A 27,212-nucleotide genomic window follows, 5' to 3' on the forward strand; every position below is an offset into this window, starting at 1 on the left:
GCGGGACCCCAGACGCCCAGCCCCCTTACTGGCACCCGGGACTCGTGACCACAGGCCCCTTCCCTGACACCTGGGACCCCAAATTCCAGCCTCTTCCCTGGCACCTGGGATCCCTGACACCTGGACCCTCCCTGTCAACCGGTCCACAATGCCTGACCCCTCCCTGGCACCCAAGACCCTCGACCCCCTCCCTGGCACCCATGACCCCCGATGCCTGGCCCCTTCCTGTCATTCAAGACCTCTGACGCCATGCCCCCTCCCTGCTACCCAGGACCCCTGACCCCTTCCCTGGCACCTGGGACCCCAACATCTGGCCTCCTCCTTGGCACCCGGGACCCCCGACAACTGGCCCCCTCCCTGGCACTCCGGACCCCAGATACCCAGCCGCTTCTCTGGGACCTGGGACCCCCATTGCCCGGCTCCCTTTTGGGCACCAGGATCCCTGACGCCTGGCCCCATCCTTGGCACCCGGGACCCCCAAAGGTCCGGCCCCTCCCTGTCACTTGGGACCTCAGATGCCCAGCCCCCTCCCTGGCACCTAGTACCCCAACATCTGGCCCCCTCCCTGGCACCCTGAACCCCCTGCACCTAGCCCCATCCCTGGTACCTGGGACCCCCATCGCCCAGCTCCTTTCTGGGCCCCGGGATCCCTGACTCCTGGCCCCATCCTTGACACCTGGGACCCCCATCGTTTAGTCCCCTCCCTGGCACCCATGACCCCCGACGCCCGGCTCCAACCCTGGCACCAGGACCCCCACCGCCCAGCCCCCTCCCTGGTACCTGGGACCCCCCACACCTGGCCCCTTACCTGCTTGCAGTGACTTCGTGGCCCTGGAGCCATCCCTGGGCAGCTGTGTGGAGGCAGCCCCGTGTCCTCCTTCCTTGACTCCTCCTTCCTTCTACACCGGGACCTGATTTCCCTGAGGTTCTAAATATGTGGGCAGCAGGGTCTCCTCCAGGACGCTGAGCTCTTAGCACAGATGTTTCTGGAATGTCTCGCTCTGTTTTCTGTTTCCAGTAACACAGTAACATAGATTGGGTGAGAGAAAAGCAAAACTTTTATCTGACTCGGGGTTTTTGTCCAGGGTTTACACGGGCAGGAGGTTCCTGTACTTTGGCACTTGGGTATCACCTTAACACTTACTGTTCCCTCAACTGGCTGCCATCTGTCTTTGCACTTTCAAAATACAAAGTTTGGCTATTCAAATTCATGAGTGTTTTAAAAATTATTTCTGTTCCATGAAAGCCTTCCCAATCCCAAAGATATATCTAGTTTACTAAGTTATTTGGAGATTATATTTTAATATAGGAGCTTGTTTACTTTTGCTTGTTTTAAAATTTTCAAATATTCTTGGAGTATGGTTGACAAAATTTGTGCATATTCAAGGTATGCAACCTGATATTCTGATATGTGGGGGCCTTTTGAAAAGTTATGGAGAATTTACATTATCTTTTAATCCCTTTTTGTACTGGAATAAACCCAGCCTTTTTTTCATAACCTTTTTGGAGTCCTCTTTTACTTGTACATTATGAAATGATTAGGATAATCTAACATATGCATCTCCTTTCATTGCTAACTTTTTAAGAGAATACATAAGATATTACCAAGTTGTGAGTATGTAATAGCATGTTCATATAGTAACAGTGTTGAGTATTAAGATCTGGAGTGGTTATCTCCTAACTGCAAATGTGTGCTCAGCTAACATTTTCCCATTTCCTTCACTCTTAGCCCTGACAGCCACCACCCTGTTCTGTGATTAAGTGTGATTTTCTTAAATTCCACATAAGTGAGGTTGTGGGGCATTTATCTTTCTGTGCCTTGTTTCAAATAGCCTCATGTCCACATTCATGTTTTTGGATCCATGTTTTGACAACATGCAGAATTTCCTATTTTATGAGAGTATTTGTTTTTATCAACACTCAATACTAGTACATATTTATGGGGTGAAATGTAATATTTGATACATGCTCACTTTTTTGTATTTATTTTTTATTTAGTAAATATAAATTTTCAAAGTACAGTTAATGGATTACAATGGCTTCCCCCCCATAATTTCCCTCCCACTCATACTCCTCCCATCTCCCGCTCCCTCTCCCATTCCATTCACATCAAGATTCATTTTCTTTCTTTTTTTTTTTTATTTTTTGACAGGCAGAGTGGACAGTGAGAGAGAGAGACAGAGAGAGAAAGGTCTTCCCTTGCCGTTGGTTCACCCTCCAATGGCCGCCGCGGCCGGCGCGCTGCGGCCGGCACACCGCGCTGATCCGATGGCAGGAGCCAGGAGCCAGGTGCTTTTCCTGGTCTCCCATGGGGTGCAGGGCCCAAGCACCTGGGCCATCCTCCACTGCACTCCCTGGCCACAGCAGAGGGCTGGCCTGGAAGAGGGGCAACCGGGACAGAATCCGGCGCCCCAACCGGGACTAGAACCCGGTGTGCCGGCGCCGCTAGGCGGAGGATTAGCCTAGTGAGCCGCGGCGCCGGCCTAAGATTCATTTTCAATTATCTTTATATACAGAAGATCAGTTCAGTATATATTAAGTAAAGATTTCATCAGTTTGCACCCACACAGAAACACAAAGTGTAAAATACTGTTTCAGTACTAGTTATAGCATTACTTCACATTGGACAACACACTAAGGACAGATCCCACATGAGAAGTAAGTACACAGTGACTCCTGTTGTTGACTTAACAATTTGACACTCTTGTTTATGACATCAGTAATCTCCCTAGGCTCTAGTCATGAGTTGCCAAGGCTATGGAAACCTTTTGAGTTTGCCGACTTCGATCTTATTCTGACAGGGTCATAGTCAAAGTGGAAGTTCTCTCCTCCCTTCAGAGAAAGGTACCTCCTTCTTTGATGACCTCTTCTTTCCACTGGGATCTCACCTGCAGAGATCTTCCATTTAGGTCTTCTTTTTTTTTCCAGGGTGTCTTGGCTTTCCATGCCTAAAATACTCTCATGGGCTCTTCAGCCATATCCGAATGCCTTAAGGGCTGATTCTGAGACATGCACATATTTTAATGATCAAATAAGGATAATTGGAATCCATCACTTCATATATTCAAGATTTATTTGCAGTGTGAACATTCAAAAGTCTTTCTTCTAGCTATTTAGAAATATACAATATATTACAGTTGACAATTGATACTCTACTGTGTAATAGAACACAGGAAGGGGGGCTGGTGGTGTGGCAAAGTGGGTTAAAGCTCCAGCCTGCAGTGCCAGCATCCCATATGGGAGCCAGTTTGAGTCCCAGCTGCTCCATTTCCAATCCAGCTCTAGGCTATGGCCTGGGAAAGCAGTGGAGGATGGCCCAAGTCCTTGGGCCCCTGCACCCACATGGGAGTCCTGGAAGAAGCTCCTGCCTCCTGGCTTCAGATCAGCACAGGTCCATCCATTGCAGCCATCTGGGGAGTGAACCAGCGGATGGAAGTCCTTTCTCTCTGGCTCTACCTCTCTATAACTCTTTCAAATAAATAAAATAAATCTTTTTTTTTTAAAAAAAAGAACACAAGAAGGATTATTTTTACAATAAGGAAAATACTTTTTCAATAAAAGTAAACCTTTCTGAGCTTTAATTAATTCAATTTTAATTTTTTTTATTTTAAGCATTTTTTGAGAAACCTAATTAACCTTGAAGAAACTAAAAATGATACATCTGTTAATACACTAAAACAAAGTAAATCTTTGAGAACAAGTTTTACTATTAACTCTCATAATCCAACTCTTTGAGGACAGGGGTCCTGCATGGGAAATTAGTGCACAGCAACTCCTGTTGTTAATTTAACAATTAATGCTCTTATGTATGTGGTCAGTGATCACCCGAGGCACTTGACATGCTCTGCCTACGCTGTGAAAGCATTTTTTAAAAAAGATTTATTTTATTTATTTGAAAGACAGAGTTACAGAGAGAGGTAGAGACAGAGAGAGAGGTCTTCCATCTGGCTGTTCACTCCTCAGATGGCCACAACGGCCAGAGCTGTGCCAAGCTGAAGGCAGGAGCCAGGAGCTTCTTCTGGGCCTCCCACATGGGTACAGGGGCCCAAGGACTTGGGCCATCCTCCACTGATATCCCAGGCCATAAGCAGAGAACTGGATTGCAAGAGAAGCAGCTGGGACTAGAACCGGCACCCATATGGGATGCTGGCATTTCCGGCCAGGGCTTTAACCCACTGCACCACTTTACCGGCCCCAAGTGGAAGCCTTTTGAGTCCACTGACTCCTTCCGTATTTAGACAAGGCCATGAGCAAAGTGGAAGTTCTCCCCTCCTCTCAGAGTAAAGTACTTCCTTCTTTGATGACCACTTCTTTCCACTGGAGTCTCACCCAGGTAGGTCCTTCATGTAGGACACTTTTTGCCACAGTGTCTTGGCATTCTATGTCTGAAATACTCTCATGGGATTTTCAGCCAGACCAAAATGCGTTAAGGGCTGATTCTGAGCCCACAGTGCTACTTGAAGTGATTGTCATTCTATGAGTCTGCTGTGTGGACTGCTTCCCATCTTGGAGCATTTACTCCTTTTTAATTCTATTATTATTACCAAACACTTAATCCTATTTATATAATCATTTTAACACTTAATCCTCTCTATATGATCACTTTAACACTTAATCCTACCCATATGTTCAATTTAACACTTAAAGTGCTGTTTTTTCCCACCTAGCTCAAGGGGACTTGGGGTCCCATGGCAAGTTTTTAAACTGTACCCTGAAAAGTAGGTCTGTAATAATGTATGGAGAACTATACAGTTTTATAGTTATAAACTTCATAATTTCACAATTAAAACATTAGGAACCTGGTGATTCTTCCCACTGTGCCTGCCCTCCCATCCACACTCCCACCCCCTTCCTCCTCCCTCTCTTATTCCCACTCTTATTTTTTACTAACATTTATTTTCAATTAACTTCCTACACATATGATTATATCTATATTAAGCAAAAAGTTCAACAACTAGCATGGAAAAAAAACTGTTCCTCTATAGTCGAGACAAGGGCTGTACAAAGTCATTGCTTCTCAAAGTGTCAATTTAACATCTATAGATTGCCTGTTAGGTGCTCTATTAGTTACCACAGGTCAGGGAGAACATATGGTATTTCTCCCTGTGGGACTGAATTATTTCACTAAGTGTGATGATTTCTAGTGTCATCCATTTTGTTGCAAATGATTAGATTTTTTACCACCGTGAAGTATTCCATGGTGTACATATCACATAATTTCTTTATCCAGTCTGCGGTTGATGGGCATTTTTATTGATTCAGTGTCTTAGCTGTTGTAATTGAACTGCAATAAACATAGGGGTGCAAATAACTCTTTCATATGCTGATTTCCTTTCCTTTGGGTAAATTCCCAGGAGTGGGCTGGCTGTGTCATAGGGTGGGTATATATTCAGATTTCTGAGGTATCTGCACAGTGTCTTCCATAGTGGCTTTGCCAGTTTACTCTCCCACCAACAGTGGATTAGGATGCCTTTTCAGAACTTTCAACCCTACATCTACAGACTTCACATTCTTCTCAGCAGCGCATGGAACCTTCTCTAGGATTGATCACATACTAGGCCATAAAGCAAGTCTCAGCAAATTTAAAAGAATTAGAATCATACCATGCAGCTTCACAGACCACAGCGGGATGAAGCTGGAAATTAGCAACTCAGGAAACCCCAGAAAGTATGCAAACACATGGAGACTGAACAACATGCTCCTGAATGAACACTGGGTCATTCAAGAAATCAAAAGAGAAATCAAAAACTTTCTGGAAGTAAATGAAGACAACAACACAACATATCAAAACTTATGGGATACAGCAAAAGCAGTATTGAGAGGCAAATTTATAGCAATAGGTGCCTATATCAAGAAATTGGAAAGGTACCAAATAAATGAGCTTTCAGCGCACCTCAAGGACCTAGAAAAACTGCAGCAAACCAAACCCAAATCTAGTAGGAGAAGAGAAATAATTAAAACCAGAGAAGAAATTAACAGGATTGAATCCAAAAAAAAAACATTACAAAAAATCAGCCAAGCGAGAAGCTGGTTTTTTGAAAAAATAAACAAAATTGACACCCCATTGGCCCAACTAACTAAAAAAAGAAGAGAAAAGACCCAAATCAATAAAATCAGAGATGCAAAAGGAAACGTAACAACAGACACCACAGAAATAAAAAGAATCATCAGAAATTACTACAAGGACCTGTATGCCAGCAAACAGGAAAACCTATCAGAAATGGATAGATTCCTGGACATATGCAATCTACCAAAATTGAACCATGAAGACATCGAAAACCTAAACAGACCCATAACTGAGACAGAAATTGAAACAGTAATAAAGGCCCTCCCAACAAAGAAAAGCCCAGGACCAGATGGATTCACTGCTGAATTCTACCAGACATTTAAAGAAGAACTAATCCCATTTCTTCTCAAACTATTCAGAACAATCGAAAAAGAGGGAATCCTCCCAAATTCTTTCTAGGAAGCCAGCATCACCTTAATCCCTAAGCCAGAGAAAGATGCAGCACTGAAAGAAAATTACAGACCAATATCCCTGATGAACATAGATGCAAAAATCCTCAATAAAATTCTGGCCAATAGAATACAACAACACATCAGGAAAATCATCCACCCAGACCAAGTGGGATTCATCCCTGGTATGCAGGGATGGTTCAACATTCGCAAATCAATCAATGTGATTCACCACATTAACAGACTGCAGAAGAAAAACCATATGGTTATCTCAATTGATGCAGAGAAAGCATTTGATAAAATTCAACACCCTTTCATGATGAAAACTCTAAGCAAATTGGGTATAGAAGGAACATTCCTCAATATAATCAAAGCAATTTATAAAAAACCCACAGCCAGCATCCTATTGAATGGGGAAAAGTTGGAAGCATTTCCACTGAAATCTGGCACCAGGCAGGGATGCCCACTCTCACCACTGCTATTTAACATAGTTCTGGAAGTTTTAGCCAGAGCCATCAGACAAGAAAAAGAAATCAAAGGAATACAAATCAAGAAGGAAGAAGTCAAACTATCCCTCTTTGCAGACGATATGATTCTGTACTTAGAGGATCCAAAGAACTCTACTAAGAGACTATTGGAACTCATAGAGGAGTTTGGCAAAGTGGCAGGATATAAAATCAATGCAGAAAAATCAACAGCCTTTGTATACACAAGCAATGCCATGACTGAGAAAGAACTGCTAAGATCAATCCCATTCACAATAGCTACAAAAACAATCAAATACCTTGGAATAAACTTAACCAAGGACGTTCAAGATCTCTACGATGAAAATTACAAAACCTTAAAGAAAGAAATAGAAGAGGATACCAAAAAATGGAAAAATCTTCCATGCTCATGGATTGGAAGAATCAACATCATCAAAATGTCCATTCTCCCAAAAGCAATTTATAGATTCAATGCAATCCCAATCAAGATACCAAAGACATTCTTCGCAGATCTAGAAAAAATGATGCTGAAATTCATATGGAGGCACAAGAGACCTCGAATAGCTAAAGCAATCTTGTACAACAAAAACAAAGCCGGAGGCATCACAATACCAGACTTCAGGACATACTACAGGGCAGTTGTAATCAAAACAGCATGGTACTGGTACAGAAACAGATGGATAGACCAATGGAACAGAATTGAAACACCAGAAATCAATCCAAACATCCATAGCCAACTTATATGTGATCAAGGATCTAAAACTAATTCCTGGAGCAAGGACAGTCTATTCAATAAATGGTGCTGGGAAAACTGGATTTCCACGTGCAGAAGCATGAAGCAAGACCCCTACCTTACACCTTACACAAAAATCCACTCAACGTGGATTAAAGACCTAAATCTACGTCCTGACACCATTAAGTTATTAGAGAACATTGGAGAAACCCTTCAAGATATTGGCACAGGCAAAGAATTTCTGGAAAAGACCCGGGAGGCACAGACAGTCAAAGCCAAAATCAACTATTGGGATTGCATCAAATTGAGAAGTTTCTGTACTGCAAAAGAAACAGTCAGGAGAGTGAAGAGACAACCGACAGAATGGGAAAAAATATTTGCAAACTATGCAACAGATAAAGGGTTAATAACCAGAATCTACAAAGAGATCAAGAAACTCCACAAAAACAAAACCAACAACCCACTTAAGAGATGGGCCAAGGACTTCAATAGACATTTTTCAAAAGAGGAAATCCAAATGGCCAACAGGCACATGAAAAAATGTTCAAGATCACTAGCAATCAGGGAAATGCAAATCAAAAGCACAATGAGGTTTCACCTCACCCCGGTTAGAATGGCTCACATACAGAAATCTACCAACAACAGATGCTGGCGAGGATGTGGGGAAAAAGGGACACTAACCCACTGTTGGTGGGAATGCAAACTGGTGAAGCCACTATGGAAATCAGTCTGGAGATTCCTCACAAAGCTGAAGATAACCCTACCGTTCGACCCAGCCATCCCACTCCTTGGAATTTACCCAAAGGAGTTTAAACTGATAAACAAAAAAGCGGTCTGCACCCTAATGTTTATTGCAGCACAATTCACAATAGCCAAGACCTGGAACCAACCTAAATGCCCATCAATGGTAGACTGGATAAAGAAATTATGGGATATGTATTCTTTAGAATACTATACCGCAGTAAGAAACAACGAAATCCAGTCATTTGCAACAAAATGGAGGAATCTGGAACACATCATGCTGAGTGAAGTAAGCCAGTCCCAAAGGGACAAATACCATATGTTCTCCCTGATCGGTGACAACTGACTGAACACCAAAAAGGAAACCTCCTGAAGTGAAATGGACACTATGAGAAATGGTGACTTGATCAGCATAGCCCTGACTGCTAATGGACAACTTAATACATTATCCCTCATAGTATTTTTTTTTTGTCTGTTCTACTTAATATGACTGGTTTAATTCTGTAATTATCACACAGTTATTCTTAAGTGTTGAAAATTAACTGAAATGTGATCCCTGTTAAACATAAGAGTGGGAATAAGAGAGGGAAGAGATGTATAATTTGGGGCATGCTCGGGCTGACTTGCCCCAATTGGTAGAATTGGAAACATACCAGGGGATTCCAATTCAATCCCATCAAGGTGGCATGTGCCAATGCCATCTCACTATTCCAAGTGATCAATTTCAGTTCACAATTGATCATAATGAAAGGACTAAGAGTCAAAGGGAGCACATAAACAAGTCTAGTATCTGCTAACACTAACCGATAGAATAAATAAAGGGGAGAGTGATCCAACATGGGAAGTGAGATACTCAGCAGACTCATAGAATGGCAGATGTCCTAAATAGCACTCTGGCCTCAGAATCAGCCCTAAAGGCACTCGGATCTGGCTGAAAAGCCCATGAGAGTATTTCAGGCATGGAAAGCCAAGACACTCTGGCAAAAAGATCTCTGTGAGTGAGATCCCAGTGGAAAGAACAGGTCTTCAAAGAGGGAGGTGCCTTTCTCTGAAGGGAGGAGAGAACCTCCACTTTGACTATGACCGTGTCTAAACAAGATAAGAGTCGGAGAACTCAAGGGGCTTCCATAGCCTTGGAAACTCATGACTGGTGCATAGGGAGATTACTGATGCCATAGACAGGAGTGTCAATTTGTAAAGTCAACAACAGGAGTCACTGTGCACTTACTCCTCATGTAGGATCTCTGTCCTTAATGTGCTGTACTCTGAGGCTTAATGCTATAATGAGTACTCAAACAGTATATTTCACTTTGTGTTTCTATGGGGGTGCAAACGATTGAAATCTTTACTTAATGTACACTAAACTGATCTTCTGTAAAAAAAAAAAAAAGAAATTATCAATTCCCAACTTGACTCTCACTGGGATTAAACATGACAATAGGTCTGATCTGATTTCATCATCATTTAAAAAAATCATCTATTATTTTTCACTTTATGTTTCTGTGTGGGAGCAAACTGTTGAAATCCTTACTGAAGGTATACTAAGCTGACCTTCTGTATATTAAGATAATCGAAAATGAATCTTGATGTGAATGGAAGGGGAGAGGGAGTGGAAAAGGGGAGGGTTGTGGGTGGGAGGGACGGTATGGGGGGGGAAGCCATTGTAACCCATGAGTCGTACTTTGGAAATTTATATTCATTAAATAAAAGATAAAAAAAAAAGGATGCCTTTTCTCCCACATCCTCACCAACATTTTCTGTTTCTTGATTTCTGTATGAAAGCCATTCTGAAGAGGGTGAGGTGAAACCTCATTGTGGTTTTGATTTGCATTTCCCTGATGGCTAGTGATCCTGAACATTTTTTCATGTGTCTGTTGGCCATTTGGATTTCCATTTTGAAAAATGTGTTTAGACCTTTACACATCCTTTAATTGTGTAGTTTTTTTTGTTGTTGTTGAGCTTCTTGATCTCTATATATTCTGGTTATTGATATTTTATCAGTTGTAGAGTATGCAAATTGTTTCTCCCATTCTGTTGCTTGCCTCTTCACTATGCTGAGTATTTTGCAGTATAGAAACTTCTCAATTTGATATGATCCCATTTGTGAATTTTGGCTTTGATTGCCTGTGCCTCTGGGGTCTTTTTCAAGAACTCTTTGCCTATGCCAATGTCTTGCAGGGTTTCCCCAATGTTCTCTAAGAATTTGATGGTATCAGGTCATAGATGTAGATATTTAGTCCATTTTTGAATGGATTTTTGTGTAAGGTGTAAGGTAGAAGTCCTGCTTCCTACTTCTGCATTTTGAAATCCAGATTTCCCCAGTACCATTTGTTTAAGAGACTGTCCTTGCTCCATGGATTGATTTTAGCTCTGTTGTCAAAGATAAGTTGGTTTAGATTCTTGGATTGATTTCTGGTGTTTCTATGCTGTTCCATTGTTCTATTCATCTGTTTTTTATCAGTACCAGGCTATTTTGATTATTACTTCACTGTAGTATGTCTTAAAATCTGGTATTGTGATGCCTCCCCCTTTGTTTTTGTTGTATAAGATTGCTTTAGCTATCCAGGGTCTCCTATGTTTCCATAGGAATTTCAGTATCACTGTTTCTACATCTGAGAAGAATGTCCTTGATGTCTTGAGTGGTACTGCAATGATTCTGTAAATTGCTTTCAGTAGTATGGGCATTTTCATGATATTGATTCTTCCAATCCATAAACAAGGAAGATTTTTTCCATTTTTTTGTATCCTCTTCAATTTCTTTGTTTGATGTTTTATAATTCTCATTGTAGAGATCTTTGACATCCTTGGTTAAATTTATTCCAAGCTATCAGATTTTTTAAGGCTATTGTGAATGGGATTAATCTTGGAAGTTCTTTCTTAGCCATGGCATTGTCTGTGTATACAAAGACTGTTGATTTTTGTGTATTAATTCTATATCCAGCTACTTTGCCAAATTCTTCTATGAGTTCCAATAGTCTCTTAGTGGAGTCTTTTGGATCTACTATATACAGAATCATGTCATCTGAAAATAGGGATAGTTTGACTTCCTTTTTCCCAATGTATCTCTTTGATTTATTTTTCCTGCCTAATGGCTCTGGCTAGAACTTCAAGGACTATATTGAGCAGGCATGGTGAGAGCGGGACTCCTTGTCTGGTTCTGGATAATGGTGGAGATGCTTTCAACTTTTCCCCATTCAATATGATGCTGGCCATGGGTTTGTTATAAATTGCCATGGTTGTTGAGGGATGTTCCTTTTATACCCAATTTGCTTAGAGTTTTCATCATGAAAGGGCATTGTATTTTTTATTTATTTATTTATATTTTTTGACAGGCAGAGTGGACAGTGAGGGAGAGAGACATAGAGAAAGGTCTTCCTTTGCCGTTGGTTCACCCTCCAATGGCCACCATGGCCGGCACACTGTGGCCAGCGCACCATGCTGATCCAATGGCAGGAGCCAGGTACTTATCCTGGTCTCCCATGGGGTGCAGGGCCCAAGTACTTGGGCCATCCTCCACTGCACTCCTTGGCCACAGCAGAGAGCTGGCCTGGAAGAGGGGCAACCGGGACAGAATCCGGTGCCCCGACCGGGACTAGAACCCGGTGTGCCGGCGCCGCAAGGTGGAGGATTAGCCTAGTGAGCCGCGGCACCAGCCAGGGCATTGTATTTTATCAAACGCTTTCTATGAATCTGTTGATTAATTATATGGTTTTTGTTCGTCAACTTAACATGATGTATCACATTGATTGATTTATGAATGGTGATTCATCACTGCATATCAGTGGTAAATCCCACTTTGTCCAGGAGAATGATCTTTCTGATATGTTGCTGGATTTGGTTGTCTAGTATTTTGTTGAGGATTTTTGTATCTATGTTCATCAGGGAAATTGGTCTATAGTTCTCTTTCTCTGTTGTATCTTTTTCAGGTTTAGGAAGTAAGGTGATGGTGGCCTTTTCTTTGGAGCATCTTTATTATTGATTCAATTTCTGTCTTGGTAATTGGTCTGTTTAGGTTTTCTATGTCTTCATGGTTCAATTTAGGTAGGTTGTATGTGTGGAGATATCTGTCCATTTGTTTTGTGTTTCCCTGTTTTTTGACATACAGCTCTTTGTAGTAATTTCTGAATTCTTTTTTATTTTTGTGGTGTCTTTTGTTACATTTCCTTTTCACCTCTAATTTTATTGATATGAGTCTCCTGTGTTCTTTTTGGTTAGTTTGGACCAGTGATGTGCAAATTTTGTTTGTTTGTTTGTTTGTTTTCAAAAAACCAGCTCTTCATTTTGATGATCCTTTGTATACTTTTTCAATTTTGTTTATTTCTTTAATTTTAATGATTTCTTTACTTTTACTAGAATTGGGTTTGGTTTGCTTTTGTTTTTCTAGGTCTTTGAGATGCATTAATAGCTATTTTATTTGGTGCCTTTATAATTTCTTGATGTAAGCTTCAACTGCTGTAAATTTTCCTTTTAACACTGCTTTTGCTGTATCCCATAATTTTGATATGTTATATCATCATTTTCATTAATTTCCAAAGATTTTATCTCTCTTGATTTCCTCAATGACCTACTGTTCATGCAGGAGCATTTTTTTTCAGTCTCTGTGTGTTTCCATATATTGTAGACATTCCTGAGTTGCTGATTTCCAACTTCATTCTATTGTGGTCAGAGAAGAGGCATGGTATGATTTTGATTTTCTTTATTTTGCTGGGACTTGCTTTATGGCCTAGCATGTGGTCAGTCCTAGAGAAAGTTCATGCACTGGTGAGAAAAATGTTTATTCTGCAACTGTGGGGTGAAAAGTTCTGTAGATATCTGTTAGATCCATTTGGTCTATTGTGTCAATTAAATCTGCTATTTCCTTGTTGATTTTCTTTTTTAAATGATTCTTTTTTTGATAGGTAGACAGTGAGAGAGAGAGACAGAGAGAAAGGTCTTCCTTTTTCCATTGGTTCACCCTCCCCCCATGGCCACGGCGGCTGGTGTGCTGCGGCCGGCACACCGCACTGATCTGAAGCCAGGGCCAGGTGCTTCTCCTGGTCTCCCATGTGGGTGCAGGGCTCAAGCACTTGGGCCATCCTCCACTGCACTCCCGCGCCACAGCAGAGATGCTGGACTGGAAGAGGAGAAACCAGGACAGAATCCAGCACCCTGACTGGGACTAGAACCTGGTGCATCAGTGCTCCAGGCGGAGGATTAGCCTAGTGTGCCGCGGTGCTGGCCTCCTTGTTGATTTTCTATCTCATTGATCTGTCCATTGCTGAAAGGGTTATTGAAGTCCTCCATTACTATGGTATTGCAGTCTATGCATCCTTTTAGGTCTTTCAATGTTTCTTTTAAATAGCCAGGTGTCCTGTAACTAGGTGTGTATACATTTATAATAGTCATGTCTTCCTGTTGAATTGATCCTTGATCATTACATAGTGACCTTCTTTGCCTCTTTTAATAGTTTTTGTGTTAAAGTCTATTTTCTCTGATATTAGGGTGGTTACACCAGCTATTTTTGGTTTCTGCTAGGATGCAGTATCTTTTTCCATCTTTTCATTTTCAGTCTATGTGTATCTTTATTGGTGAGATGTGTTTCTTGTTGGCCATAAATAGATGGATTTTGCTTTTTAAACCATCCAGCTAGTCTGTGTCTTTTAACTGGAAGGTTGAGTCCATTTACATGCAAGGTGACTATAAGAAATGATTTGGGGTTGCACACGGCCTTAGTGTACAGCCCTGGTGGGCACCCCTCCACGGGCAGATGAGGAACCTCTGAGAACAGGGGAGGAAGAGGATGAAGACAAGGAGGAGAAGGTGGGAGACAGCAAAAGCTGGGGACCCGCTCCATGCCTCAGCCTCTCACCCCTCCCCCAGCCTTTCTCTTGCCACCTTCTCACATTATGGCCGGTGCCTCAGCTTTGTGTGAGGAGATGGTGTAGCCCCAAGCCCACTGAAGGAGGAGCTGGGCACTTGTTTCATGGCTCCTAGCTGCATCCCCTACCCCTGGAGCAGAAACTCCCTCAGCTCATGCCTCCTGCATCTCCCAGCTGCTGGGGAAGCCTTGGCACTGCTGGCACCATGAGTTACTAGAGCATCTCTCAAGCAATCTCTCAATCTGCTGTGATGGTTTATGATTATTCCAGTAAGAAGCTGGTGGCTTTGCTGGGTTTAGCAGATTTCACATCTATCACCATGCAGACAATAGCACATTCAGAACCATCAAGTTGTGATAAATTGTGCCATTCCTAAAGGATTGAAATACAGTCAAGCTACACAGACCTTCCACCAGTGGTGAGATGCTAGACAGGTGTATGATCTCAACTTTGGCAGCAAAGAGGATGCCAGTGGCTGCACAAGTGCCATGACACATGGCTTAGAATCATTAAATTAACAAGAAACAGAGCCAACATTGCCTAGACAAAATTCACAACAACCTGCCCAAGTTCAGAATGGCACATCCCAAGAAGAAATGGAAATTCAAAGAAGGTAACTACAAGAACAGCAAAGACAAAAGGAGCTGGAATGGGAAAGGCTGTAACCTCTAAGGCCTCATCAACAAGCACACCCGAACCAACAAGAAAACCTCGGGAAAGAACAAATACCATGAATGGCAGCAAGTCACCTGTCATTTCAAGACCAACATCCACACCCTCATCACAGCCCAGTGCCAATAGAGTCCGGACAAAAGGACTTTACTATAACAGACTGAAGCAGGATATTTTAGATGAAATGAGAAAAGAGTTAGCAAAGCTAAAAGAAGAACTTATTGATATAATCAGGCAGGAACTGAGCAAGCAAATACTATATAGAGAAACAACCTATGGAGAGATAGGACTTTAGTCAGGAGAAAAACTATTCCTACGAACAAATGTTAACAACACACCAGCCTACATATTGTGAGCTGAAAGAACAAAGTAGAGACAGAAGGAGGGAAAAACCAACATATTCTGAAAGCCTTCAGACAGTATGACTGGTAACAAGCTAGTTCCATCCTAGTTTGCTGCTTTTTTTTAACCTTTACAATAGGATGGAAAAGAGTTGGATAAGACCTCCACCAAGTAAGATCATCGTGCATTGAAATATTTTCATGTGAAGATAAAATTGCACATTTCCCACAATCCATTGGTAAATAAAGAGAAGAAAGACTTAAGAAAGTTTTTTTTTTAAAGAGAATAATGTTGGGGCCGGTGTTGTGGCACAGCAGGTTAATGCCCTGGCCTGAAGCACTGGCATCCCATATGTGTTATGGCTCCAGACCTGGCTACTCCACTTCTGATCCCGCTCTCTGAGGTATCCTAGGAAAGCAGTAGAAGATGGCCCAAGTCCTTGGGCCCCTGCATCCATGTGGGAGAACTGGAAGAAGCATCTGGTTCCTGGCTTTGGATCGGCACAGCTGTGCCCATTGCGGTCAATTGAGTTAAACATTGGATGGAAGATCTCTCTCTCTCTCTCTCTCTCTCTCTCTCTCTCTCTCTCTCTCTTTCTGCCTTTCCTCTCTCTGTGACTCTGACTTTCACATAAATTAATAAATATTTTAAAAAAAGAGAATACTGTTACTGATGAATTTAGCAAATTATGCTATTGCATTGTAAATGTTTCTCTCAGGTTTGTCTTCCTATCGTGTTTGATTTTCATGAATAATTAAGATCAGCCCTATGTAGGTTAACATTATAAAATGCGGAGCAAACAATAAGATGTGCTTTTGAAGGATGATGTTCATAATGAACTATATTAAAAGTGATTTGTCCAGCTTGAGGAATTTTAGAATGCTAGGAGGTCTCTGAAGTAAGCCTTCATGCAATTTTGTAGATTAAAACATAAATTTCATCCAGAATTTAAAGATTCCGATGCTTTCCTAAATTGTTACAATGCTTTACCAAATCTATGACTTCTACATAACACAAAACAGTGGTCAAGAGTAGATTTACTGTAGTTTTCAACCTTTTTTAGACTTACTCATGTGGACATTTTTATAATGTAATTACAACCATGACAAATTGAGCTTTTTAAATTGTAGGCAGTAATGCATGCCATACTAACATCTAGTGGCCTTTTCAAGGCCTAGTCCCAGGGAAAACATTTTGTAGAATATAAGAGAATGAGAGGAAGGGAAGGAATAATTTTTTATTTAATTTATGCACTATCTTTCACAATTACCTGCATGAATAATAATGAGGAATATTTTGCGAGTTGAATTGGTAAACATGTTAATGAAACCAAGTACTTTATCTTTTACATCATGTCTTCACTTCTCTGTATTGTAACGGCTAATTTCAATGTTCTGAAAAATAATCCTGAATGTCATGTGAGCCATAGCTTGTCATGGAACTCAAAAAGTTTGATCACTGAATTTGGCAGCTACTCTTACCTAGGTGCCCCTGCAGTTACACAGGTATTCAGGTGTTCTGACTATGAAGCTGCTTTTGAATTTCATTATGTTAAAATGCAAAAATAAAAATAATTATGGCAGCAATGAAGGTTACAGAAATCTTTAGAAAAAGGGAAACCAATGAAGATATCTGCAGTTTTCTTTTAGTGAATTAAAGGAAAACTTAGGTGATTGGAAAAAGGAATTAGATTCTCTGCTTACCACCCTATGTGTGCATGTGTGTGCATGTGCTGTGTGTATGTATTTTACTCCTTCTTGTCTTTGGAACTGGTAGGAATAAAATAGAGGAGAGAGCCCTGTATGTTGTAATGATAGCTTTCTGGAAAATCTAGGAAATGAGAAATTCTCCAGACTTCCCATCTTGATTTATGCTTGACTTGTTATGTGACATATTTGCATAGAAATCTTTGATTATCTGAAATTTTACTAAAATGTTGAAGATTTATTATAGTCACTGTTGAATTGATCTTTATTCATTACTTTGTGCCCTTCTTTGTCTCTTTTAACAATTTTTGTGTTAAGATCTATTTTGTCTGACATTAGGATAGCTATACCTGCTCTTTTTTGCATTATTTTAATTTGGAATATATTTTCCTTCTTTTCACTTTCAGTCGGTGTGTATATTTGTTGGTGAGGTGTGTTTCCAATAGGCAGCAAATAGGCAGGCCTTTTTTAAATACATTGAACCAGTTTATATGTTTTAATTTGAGAATTTAGGCTACTTACATTTAAGGTTCCTAATGCTAAAGAACAACTTGGCCCTGCTATTTTTCCATAAATATTCCTGTTGTTTGCTTTCTATTTCCTTTGTACTTTTACTGGGGGAATTTCTGCCTTCATATTCTTTCATAATGATGACTATCTTTCTGTGTTTTTGTGTGTAGCGCACCCTTAGCATGTTTTGTAAAGCTGGATGAGTGGTGACAAATTCTTTCAATTTCTGTTTGTTATAGAAGGTCTTTTATTCACCTTCATTCATATATGAGAGCTTTGCAGTGTACAGTACTCTGGTATTTTTTTCTAAGTGTTTCTTTTCTTATTACTTGTACTATGTCTGTTCTCTCATATCCTGTGGAGTCTGATGAAAATTCAGCTAATTCTAGTAGGAGATCCTCTGAAAGTAATCTGGTGTTTCTCTCATTCACATTTTTGAATCTTTTATGTTTTACTATGGAAAGTTTGACTGCAATGTGTCATTGTGAAAATCTTCCTGGTCACGTCTATTAGGTGTTCTATGTGCTTTGGACATCCCTTTCTTTATCCAAATTATGAAATTTTCTTTAATTATTTCAGGAAATAGTCTTTCTAATCTTTTCTTTGTACTCACCTTCAGGAAGTCCTAAGACCTGTATGTTGGGTGATTTGATAGCATTCCATAAATCTCCTACACTTTTATACTTTTTCTAACTTCCTCTTTCTTTTTTTTAATGTTACTTTACTGAAAAATTTCCAAAGGTTTTTATTCTAGATTGGATATTCTTTATTCTGCCTCACCATGTCTGTTAATGCTTTCCACTGTACCTTTTATTTATATATTTAATTCTTAATTTGTGAGATTTCATTTTGATTTCCCTTCTAAATCTCAATTTCATGGGAAAACTTTTTATTCCTGTCATGTATATATTTCTTTACTTTGTGAATTTCCTTCTGAATACTTCGGAGTATTCCTGTGATTAACCTTTTATATTCTGGTTCAGGCATTTTATCAATCTCTTCATCTTCACATTCTAATATAAAAGTGTTGGGATCCTTTGGGGAGTCATGTTGTCTTCCTTATTCTTTTTTAAAGATTTTATTTATTTGAGAGGTATAACTACAGACAGAAAGAGGGCAACACAGATAGAAAGGTCTTTCATCTGTTGGTTCACTATGTGAATGGCTACTATGGTCAATACTGAACCAATCCAAAACCAGGAACCAGGAACCTCTTCCACATCTCCTATACAGGTGCATGGGTCCAAACTCGGGCCATCTCACACTGTTTTTCTAGGCTACAAGCAGCAACCTGGATCAGAAGAGTAGCTGGGGCATAAACTGGTGCCCTTATCGGCCGCTGGCGAAGGATTAGCCTACTATGCTACAGCATTGGTGCCAACTTCCTTATTCTTGTTTCTTTAATTTCTGCACTTATTTTTAGGCATTTTTGAAGATAATTGTTGGTTTTTACCTCTGATTGTTTTTAGCTTTGAACTCTGCCTCTCTGTTTAGTTGGGTTTCTGCTGTTTCAGTGAGTACCCAGGGAATGTGTGCTGGGTGTGTCCAGGGAGTCAGTGTTAAAGGGTGGGTGGAGTATCCAGGGTGACTTTCAATTTGGGCATTGTAGATCTCTTGTTAACAGAAAGGGGAGTATTCTTATCTCTGTAATCACACCCTCATTTCCTCCTTTCCAATGTGACCAATGCCCAGGTGTTAGCCCTCAGTGTGTGCAGTGCTCATCTGCACTTTCACATGAACTGCAAAAACAAACTGTGCAGTCCTCAATGTGAGCACATATACCACTGCAGTGACCCACCCCAGGCAGGCAGGGAGCTCTGAGCACGTGATGGCCCTGAGAACCAGGTACCCCCTGCACCCTCTCAGCACACAAGACTCACACAGTCATGAGGTGTGAGCACAAGAGCCAACACAGCTGCTACCTGCTTTTGTCCAAAAGTATGCCCTCCCTTTCTCATCTGGTTGCCAGGCACCATGGTGGGGAATGGGGGAGAGAAGTGTCCCTTTTCTTCAATTCAGTGAGCAGGCTTCCTATTCCCCTCTGGGCTCTAGACTGAACTCAATGACAGTATAGCCCTCTAGGCTGTCCCTCATTCTAAACCACCAGTGTCACAGTCTGCTGCAGTCTGATCTCACCTTGCTCTCCAAGCTGGCACTTTCTCTTGTTCTCCAAGCTGGCACTTTCTCTTGCTCTCCAAGCTGGCACTTTCTCTTGCTCTCCAAGCTGGCACTTTCTCTGGCATTTTTCTCTGCTGCTGGGGTCATGTGTTGTGTCCATGCTCATTGCTGCATATCTGCACCTTCCACACAGATCCAAAAAGTCTCTTCTGCAGAATCTTCAATGCAGTTTTTCCTCCAACTTTTCCTTGGGTATATACTGTCTCTCTTTTTACTATTTTCTTTTCTTTTTTGTTTATTTGACAGGTAGAGTTATAGACAGTGAGAGAGAGACAGAGAGAAAGGTCTTCCCTCAGTTAATTCACTCCCCAAATGGCTGCTATTGCTGGCACTGCACTGATCTGAAGCCAGGAGCCAGGTGCTTCTTCCCGGTCTCCCACACAGGTGCAGGCACCCAAGCACTTGGGCCATCCTCCACTGCTCTTCTGGGCCACAGCAGAGAGCTGGACTGGAAGAGAAGCAACCAGGACTAGAACCCGGCACCCATATGGGATGCTGGTGCCACAGGCAGAGGATTAACCAAGTGAGCCACAGTGCCAGCCCCTATATATTTTTTTATTTTTCTTTTTTTTACAGGCAGAATTAGACAGAGAGAGAAAGAGAAAGGTCTTTTTTCTGTTGGTTCACCCTCCAAGTGGCTGCTACAGCTGACACGCTGTGCTGATCCAAATCCAGGAGCCAAGCACTTCCTCCTGGTCTCCCATGTGGGTGCAGGGCCCAACGACCTGGGCCATCCTCCACTGCACTCCTGGGCCACAGCAGAGAGCTGGACTGGAAGAGGAGCAACCGGGACAGAATCTGGCACCCCAAAACCAGCCCCTATTTTTACTATTTTCCCATAGCCTAGAGTAGCTTGCCCTTCCCCTATTCTACCCCCCTGGGAACCCAGAATTTCTTGGAAGGTTGATCTGGTGCTGGTGAATTATTTTTTTTGCTTATCTGGGAGATCCCTTATTTCTTATTTACTTCTTAAGGATAGCTTTGCTGGTTATATTCTCAGCTGGAAGATTTTTTTCAGACATTGAATACATCCTCCCACTCTCTTCTGGCCTGTAGGGTTTTGGCTAAGTTTTATGTTAGTCTAACTGGTTTTTCTTTTTTCGTAATTTGACACTTTACTGTCTTAAGGATTCTCTACTTGTCTTTATCTTTTACAATGTGACTACAATATTCCTTGGAGAAGATCGTTTTGGTTTAGTCTTCTTAGGGACTTTTCTTCTTCCTGTATCCTGCTATCCATGTCTATTTCAAGACCTGGGAAATTTGCAACTACTATTTCATTTTATACTTTCTCATTGTCTTTTGCTCCTCATTCAGGAATCATTATCATATGAATATTTGGCCATTTAAACCGTTAAACCTGTGTTTCACATAAACTTTGTTCATTCTCTTAAATTATTTTCTCTCTATTTTTGTGTGACTGGGCTACTTCCAAAGTCTTGGCCAGCTAAGAAATCCTTTCTTCCTTGATGTATTCTGCTTTGTAAACTCTCAATCATATTTTTATTTCACCGATTGAAGTTTTCATTTCCAGTATCTCTATTTTGTTGTTCTTAATGATTTCTACCTCTTTCATGAAATTTTCATTCATGTCATGCATTGCTCTGTTCATTTCTCTTGCATCACATGGAGCTTCCTTACAATCCCTACTTTGAGTTCTAGTTCTGGCATTTCATTGATTTTCCTTAGATGAGAATCTAATTCTGGAAAACTCTTGTGTTCGTTTGGAGTCTGCTGTGTGTCCTGCTTCCCCCACAGGATCATTCTCTCCCTTTTGATTCTATCTTTCATTATTTGCTTATACTGGTCTTATTTGTGTAATCTCTTCGACACTTACCCTATCTTTTTGATCAGTTGTGTATTTATACTTATCACTTTACCAAGTGTACTGGCATTGGTACTTGCCTCCTTGGTAAAAAGTATACTGCTGTTGGTCTAGTATTATGCCATAGAGGGTTAAATAGCTGCCTGTGACAATATCCCATGTGGATGCCAGTCCAAGTATCAGCTGCTCTTTTCTGTTCTAGCTCATTGCTAATGAACCTGGGAAAGCAGAAAATGGCCCAAGTAATTGGGCCCCTGTGCTCATGTGGGAGACTCACTTAAAGCTCTTGACTCCTCTGTATTTGGACTGGCCAGCAATAGCTCTTGCAGCAGTTTGGGGACTGCACCAGCAGATGGAAGCTCTGTCTCTCTGCTTCCCCCTTCTCTCTTTGTAAATGTCTTTCAAGTAAATTAATAAATATTTAATAAGGCTACCATGTGATGTTATAATCACCTGTCATATCATAACCGTCATGTCATACACCATTGTTTTCCATAATCAATTGTGAGGTCAGAACTGTGATGTCATAATAAATTGTGATATAAACCATTTTTTTATTAAAACCATTATGATGTTACAATCAATTGGTTCATGATAAACCCACCATTGTGAAATTATAAACCTACAACAGTGATGTCATAATCAATTCTTTCATTAACCTGTCATTGTTCCAAGATGACCAATTGTGACATCAACTGTGATACCAAATTAGTTGTCATATCATAAACCACCACTGTTATGTCATAAATCTACCATTGTGATGTTGTAAATCAACTATTGTTTTGTCATAATTATGTTTTCATAAATCGTGATTGTGATGTGATAAGCCAAAACTGTGATGTCATAATAAATTGTGAGGTCCTAAAAATCATTGTGATGGCCTAATTGTGACATATTTAAAACTAACATTATGCCAAAAACAGCATAGTGATGTCATCATCATTAAGACATTGTGATGTTAACATCAATTATAATGTCGTTTAAAACCATTGTGATACTATAAATCTGTATTGTGATATCATAATCAATTATGAAGCCATAAAAATCACTGTGATATCTTAAACCTACCATTATGACCCCATAATCAATTGTGATACCATAAAACAGTATTATCAGGTCATAAGTGTGTTGTCATGAAAACAGTTGCTATCATAAACCAGTATTGTCATGCCATAAACCAACTATTGTGATGTTTTAAAACATTGTGTTTACATAATCAATTATGGTGTCATAAAACATCACTGTGATATTGTAAATACATGATTGTATAATAAATTATGATGTCATAAAACAGTCAGCTGGAGGCACACCATGCATTTGTGTTTAGAAGTGTTGCTATGCTATTGTTGTTCTTAACATAGAATTTGGAACTTGGGGAGCTTTCCTATTCTCATTTTGAGGGGACACCCTTTGGTGCACTTACAGTGTTAGCACTGAGTTGTGGAGGCAGCAAAAAGCCAGTGGGGAGGAACCTGTTGACCCGTGTTTTGTGTACTAGAAAAGCATGATTTCTGTAGAAATTCACCACATAATAGGGACAATTAAGAAGAATTACATCTTGGGAAGATTCCAAGATGACATAATAGGGAACGAATACTGTACTAGGCTATGGAAAAATCTCAAGAAAAAAAGCACAGGGAGTGCACTCTCAGGGGAGAATTAGAAAATCCACACTAGGAATTCTACAAAGGAAGTATAATGCCATGGACCTATATGGAAGGTGTGGACACAGCACAAACATGGACACAACACAGGATGGCAGCAGCTGAGAGCAGGAGCAGGTGGAAGCTAGGAGGCAGAGGTGAGACCAGACTGCAGAAACCCTTGTTGGTCGACAGAGGGAGAAAACGGTGTGAGTTGGGACTGTAGCCCTAGAGGCAAGCAGTTACTAGTGGCTACTCACAGACTCAGTGGAAGTAAAGGGGGCACATTTATCTCACCCCATTTTCCCCATAATATGGCCTGCAGCCCAGCTGAGAAAGAAAATTTCAAAACATAAAAGGGAGAGAAGACATTAAAAATGGGAAATCTCCCATGTTCATGGATTGGAAGGATCAATATCATTAAAATATGCATACTACTAAAAGAAATGTATAGATTCAATGCTATCCCAATAAAAATGCTATCCCAATAAAAATGCCAATGACATTTTTCTCAGATCCAAAAAAAGCCTGCTAAAATTCATATGGAAACACAAGAGATCTCAAATAGCTAAAGCAATCTTATACAGCAAAAACAAAGCCAGGGCAACACAATACCAAATTTCAAGACATACTACAGGGGCTGGCACCGCGGCTCACTAGGCTAATCCTCTGCCTGTGGGTACCAGTTCTGCCCCGGTTGCTCCTCTTCCAGTCCAGCTCTATGCTGTGGCCCAGGAAAGCAGTGGAGGATGGCTCAAGTGCTTGGGCCCTGCACCAGCATGGGGGACCAGGAGGAAGCACCTGGCTCCTGGCTTCAAATCAGCACAGCGCACCAGCCGTAATGGCCATTTGGGGGGTGAACCAATGGAAGGAAGACCTCTCTCTCTCTCTCTCTCTCTCTCTCTCACTGTCTAACTCTGCCTGTCAAACAAACAAACAAAAAGACATACTACAAGACAATTATAATCAAAACAGCCTGGTACTGGTACAAAAATAGATGGATAGACCAGTGGAACAGAATAGAAACTCAAGAAATCAATCCAAAATCTACAACCATCTTATCTTTCACAAAGAAACTAAAATCAATCCCTGAAATGAGGACAGTCTGTTCAATAAATGGTGTTGGAAAACTGGATCTCTGCTTTCAGAAGTATGAAATTAGACTCCTATCTTACCCTTTACCCAAAAATCCACTCAAAATTGACCATACACCTCAATCTATGACCTGATAGCATCAACTTACTACAGAACATTCTGGAATTCTATGAGAGGTTGTAATAGGCAAAAACTTCTTGGAAAAGTCAGAAGCACAGGCCATCAAAGCCAAAATTATAAAATGGGATTACATCCAGCTAAGGAGTTTCTTCACTGCCAAAGAAATACTCAGCAAAGTGAACAGGCAACTGACAGAGTGGGAGAAAATATTTGCAAACTATGCAGCTGATAAAGGGTTAATACCTGGAATGTATACAGAACTTAAAAAATTCAACAATAGCAAAACAAACAATCCAGTTAAGACATCTACAGAGGACTTGAACAGCCATTTTTCAAGAGAGGAAATTAGGATGGCAACAGACACTTGAAAAAAATGGTCAGATCACTAGTAATCAGAAAAATCTCAAACAAAACCACAAGTGAAGTCTACTTCACTCCAGTGAGAATTGCTCTCATACAGAAGTCAACAAACAACAAATGATGGTGAGAATGTGGGGGAAAAGTTACCTTGTTCCACTGTTAATGGGAATGTGCAGCCACTGTAGAAGACAATGTGGAGATACCTCAGAAATCTGAATATAAACCTACCATATGTTCTAGCCACCCCACTTGGGAATTTACCCAACTGAAAATAATTCAGCATATGAGTTATCTGTACCCCATATTTGTTGCAGCACAATTCACAATGGCTAAGATATGGAATCCACCCAGGTGTCCATCAATGGATGCCTGAATAAATAAATTATAGATATACTTTTGAGTACTACTCAGCTCCAGAAAAGAGAAATCCATAAAATAGCAAAATCTTTTGCAACAAAATGGACACCACTGGAAACCATTATACTTACATAAATAAGCCAGTCCCAAAAAGACAGATACCAAAGGTTTTCCCTGATCTGAGGTAATTAATATAGTACCTAAAATGAAATGTGTTGGAGTGAAATGGACATTTTGAGTTTCAATGATTGTTTACAGCCCTTGTCTCTTCTGTTGAGGAACAGTGACTTTTTTCTTCATATTATTTGTTGATCTCTTATAGTCTAGTGTTAACTTCATGATCATTCAGCAGGCTGAAAATCAGTCTTTGTCATAATTAAGAGCAGGAATGGGAGAGGCAGGTGGAAGAAGGTGTGCAGAATGGGCAAGAGGGAGGGTTGAGTGGAAACTATCACTATGTTCCTACACTGTATATAATATAAAATACATGAAAAGTGTATAACTGTAATAAAATTTTTAAAAACTAGAAAAGGATAAGAAGACAGACTAAGAAGATGAAGGGGGGAAGGAAGAAGAAGGGGAAGGGGAAGGAGAAGGGCTTCGACATCTTGGAGTACTATGGGGCACTAGCAGACCACACAGCTCCCAGGAAATGCAGAGAGGAAGATTGTATGATGGAAGAACAGCAGCAGGGCTGTCTGCTGTAGGCAAGGGGAAATAGTATTTTAAAAGTGGAGAAAGGCATTCTCAGGGGAGAGTTGGAAAACCACAATGGAGATTCTGTTGAAGGAGGAGAGGTGTTGTAGATCTGTGTGGAAGGTGCAGAGGCACATCAAACAGCACAGACACAAAAAATGATCCCAGAAGCCATGAGCTGGAGAAAGTATCAGCTTTGCAGAATAATGTGAATTCAGACTGAAGTGGCCTGTGACACTGGTGATATAGCCACAATGAGAGCTTAGAGGACGGCACTGTCTTTGAGTCCAGACTAGAGCCCTGAAGGGAACAGGGCGCCTGCTCACTGAGACAAAAAAGAAAAGGGGCCTCTCTCTCACCATACCCCCCCAACAATGGCATTTGGCCACTGATGAGAGAGTTTGGGCACCATTTTGATGTAAGTATGTGGTAGTTGCTGTAGGTTTTGCGTGTGCACCGAGGACGGTTACCATCTTGTCAGCAGAGGCAACTGCAGTGTCTCAGGTGCAACTGGTGGGGAACATTGCCATCTTGTCAGTAGAGACAAACACAACAGCTTCTGTGCATGAACCCAGAAATGGGTGGGGAGGAGCCATTCTGACATTAATACTGGCTGCAGACACTTGTATGTGACCAGCATGATTGCAAAATGAGTATAGCTGCAGACAGCAGGTATTGTGCACACATATGATTCAGGGATTTTACTAGGGGGAAAACCCACGTTCTCCACAGACTTTGATTCTGGCTGAGGGGATTAAAAAGGCACTGGACAACCACATACAACTGTGAGGTGCCCCCAACCTCTCAACATAACAGGCTCTGGGCCTCAGGGGCTCAAACTGCCTAGGTGGCAGCGGGCTCTGGGAACATCTCAGCCTCCCTGTGGACATGACAAGCTAGGGGGTGGAGTGCTTCCTTGGCACTCTATGACTGTGGGAGTCCTGACTGCTGAGACTGTGAGAATTCTGACTGCATGAGAAGGCTCAGGGTGTAGCTGGGTCTCTGAGCAATCACATTGTGCAGATCCACATGCTCAGAGTTCCCTGACTGCCTGGGGTATGCCACTGCAGCAGGATCCATGTTCACAGTGAAGACTACACAGATCTCTTGTGCAGTTAATGCAAAAGTGTAGATGAGTGCTGCATTCACTGAGGGTTAACACTCAGGCATTGCTCACCTTGTAAGGGAAAAGCTGAAGATTATGTCAACAGTGACCATACCTCCCTTATGTTAACAAGAGATCAAACACACCCAACCTGTGTATCACCCAGGATACTCATCCCACCGTGCAGCATTGACCAGAGCTCTCTGGCCACACCCAGCACAAGCTTCTCATTAACATTGCAAGAGCAGATACTCCACTGAGCCACAGAGGCATTGTTCAGAGAAAAGCAATCAGAGGAAAAAAAAACAAATATGTCCACAAATGCCTAAA

General features: G+C 41.1%; 1 long non-coding RNA gene across 1 annotated transcript in view; it reads left to right on the forward strand.

Moving 5' to 3' along the window:
• LOC138846304 (uncharacterized) overlaps nt 1–27,212 on the forward strand; it is a 50,219-nt gene that overhangs the window by 17,703 nt on the left and 5,304 nt on the right. The window lies entirely within an intron of this gene.

Source organism: Oryctolagus cuniculus, chromosome 17 (assembly GCF_964237555.1).
Source record: "Oryctolagus cuniculus chromosome 17, mOryCun1.1, whole genome shotgun sequence".
NCBI lineage: Eukaryota > Metazoa > Chordata > Mammalia > Lagomorpha > Leporidae > Oryctolagus > Oryctolagus cuniculus.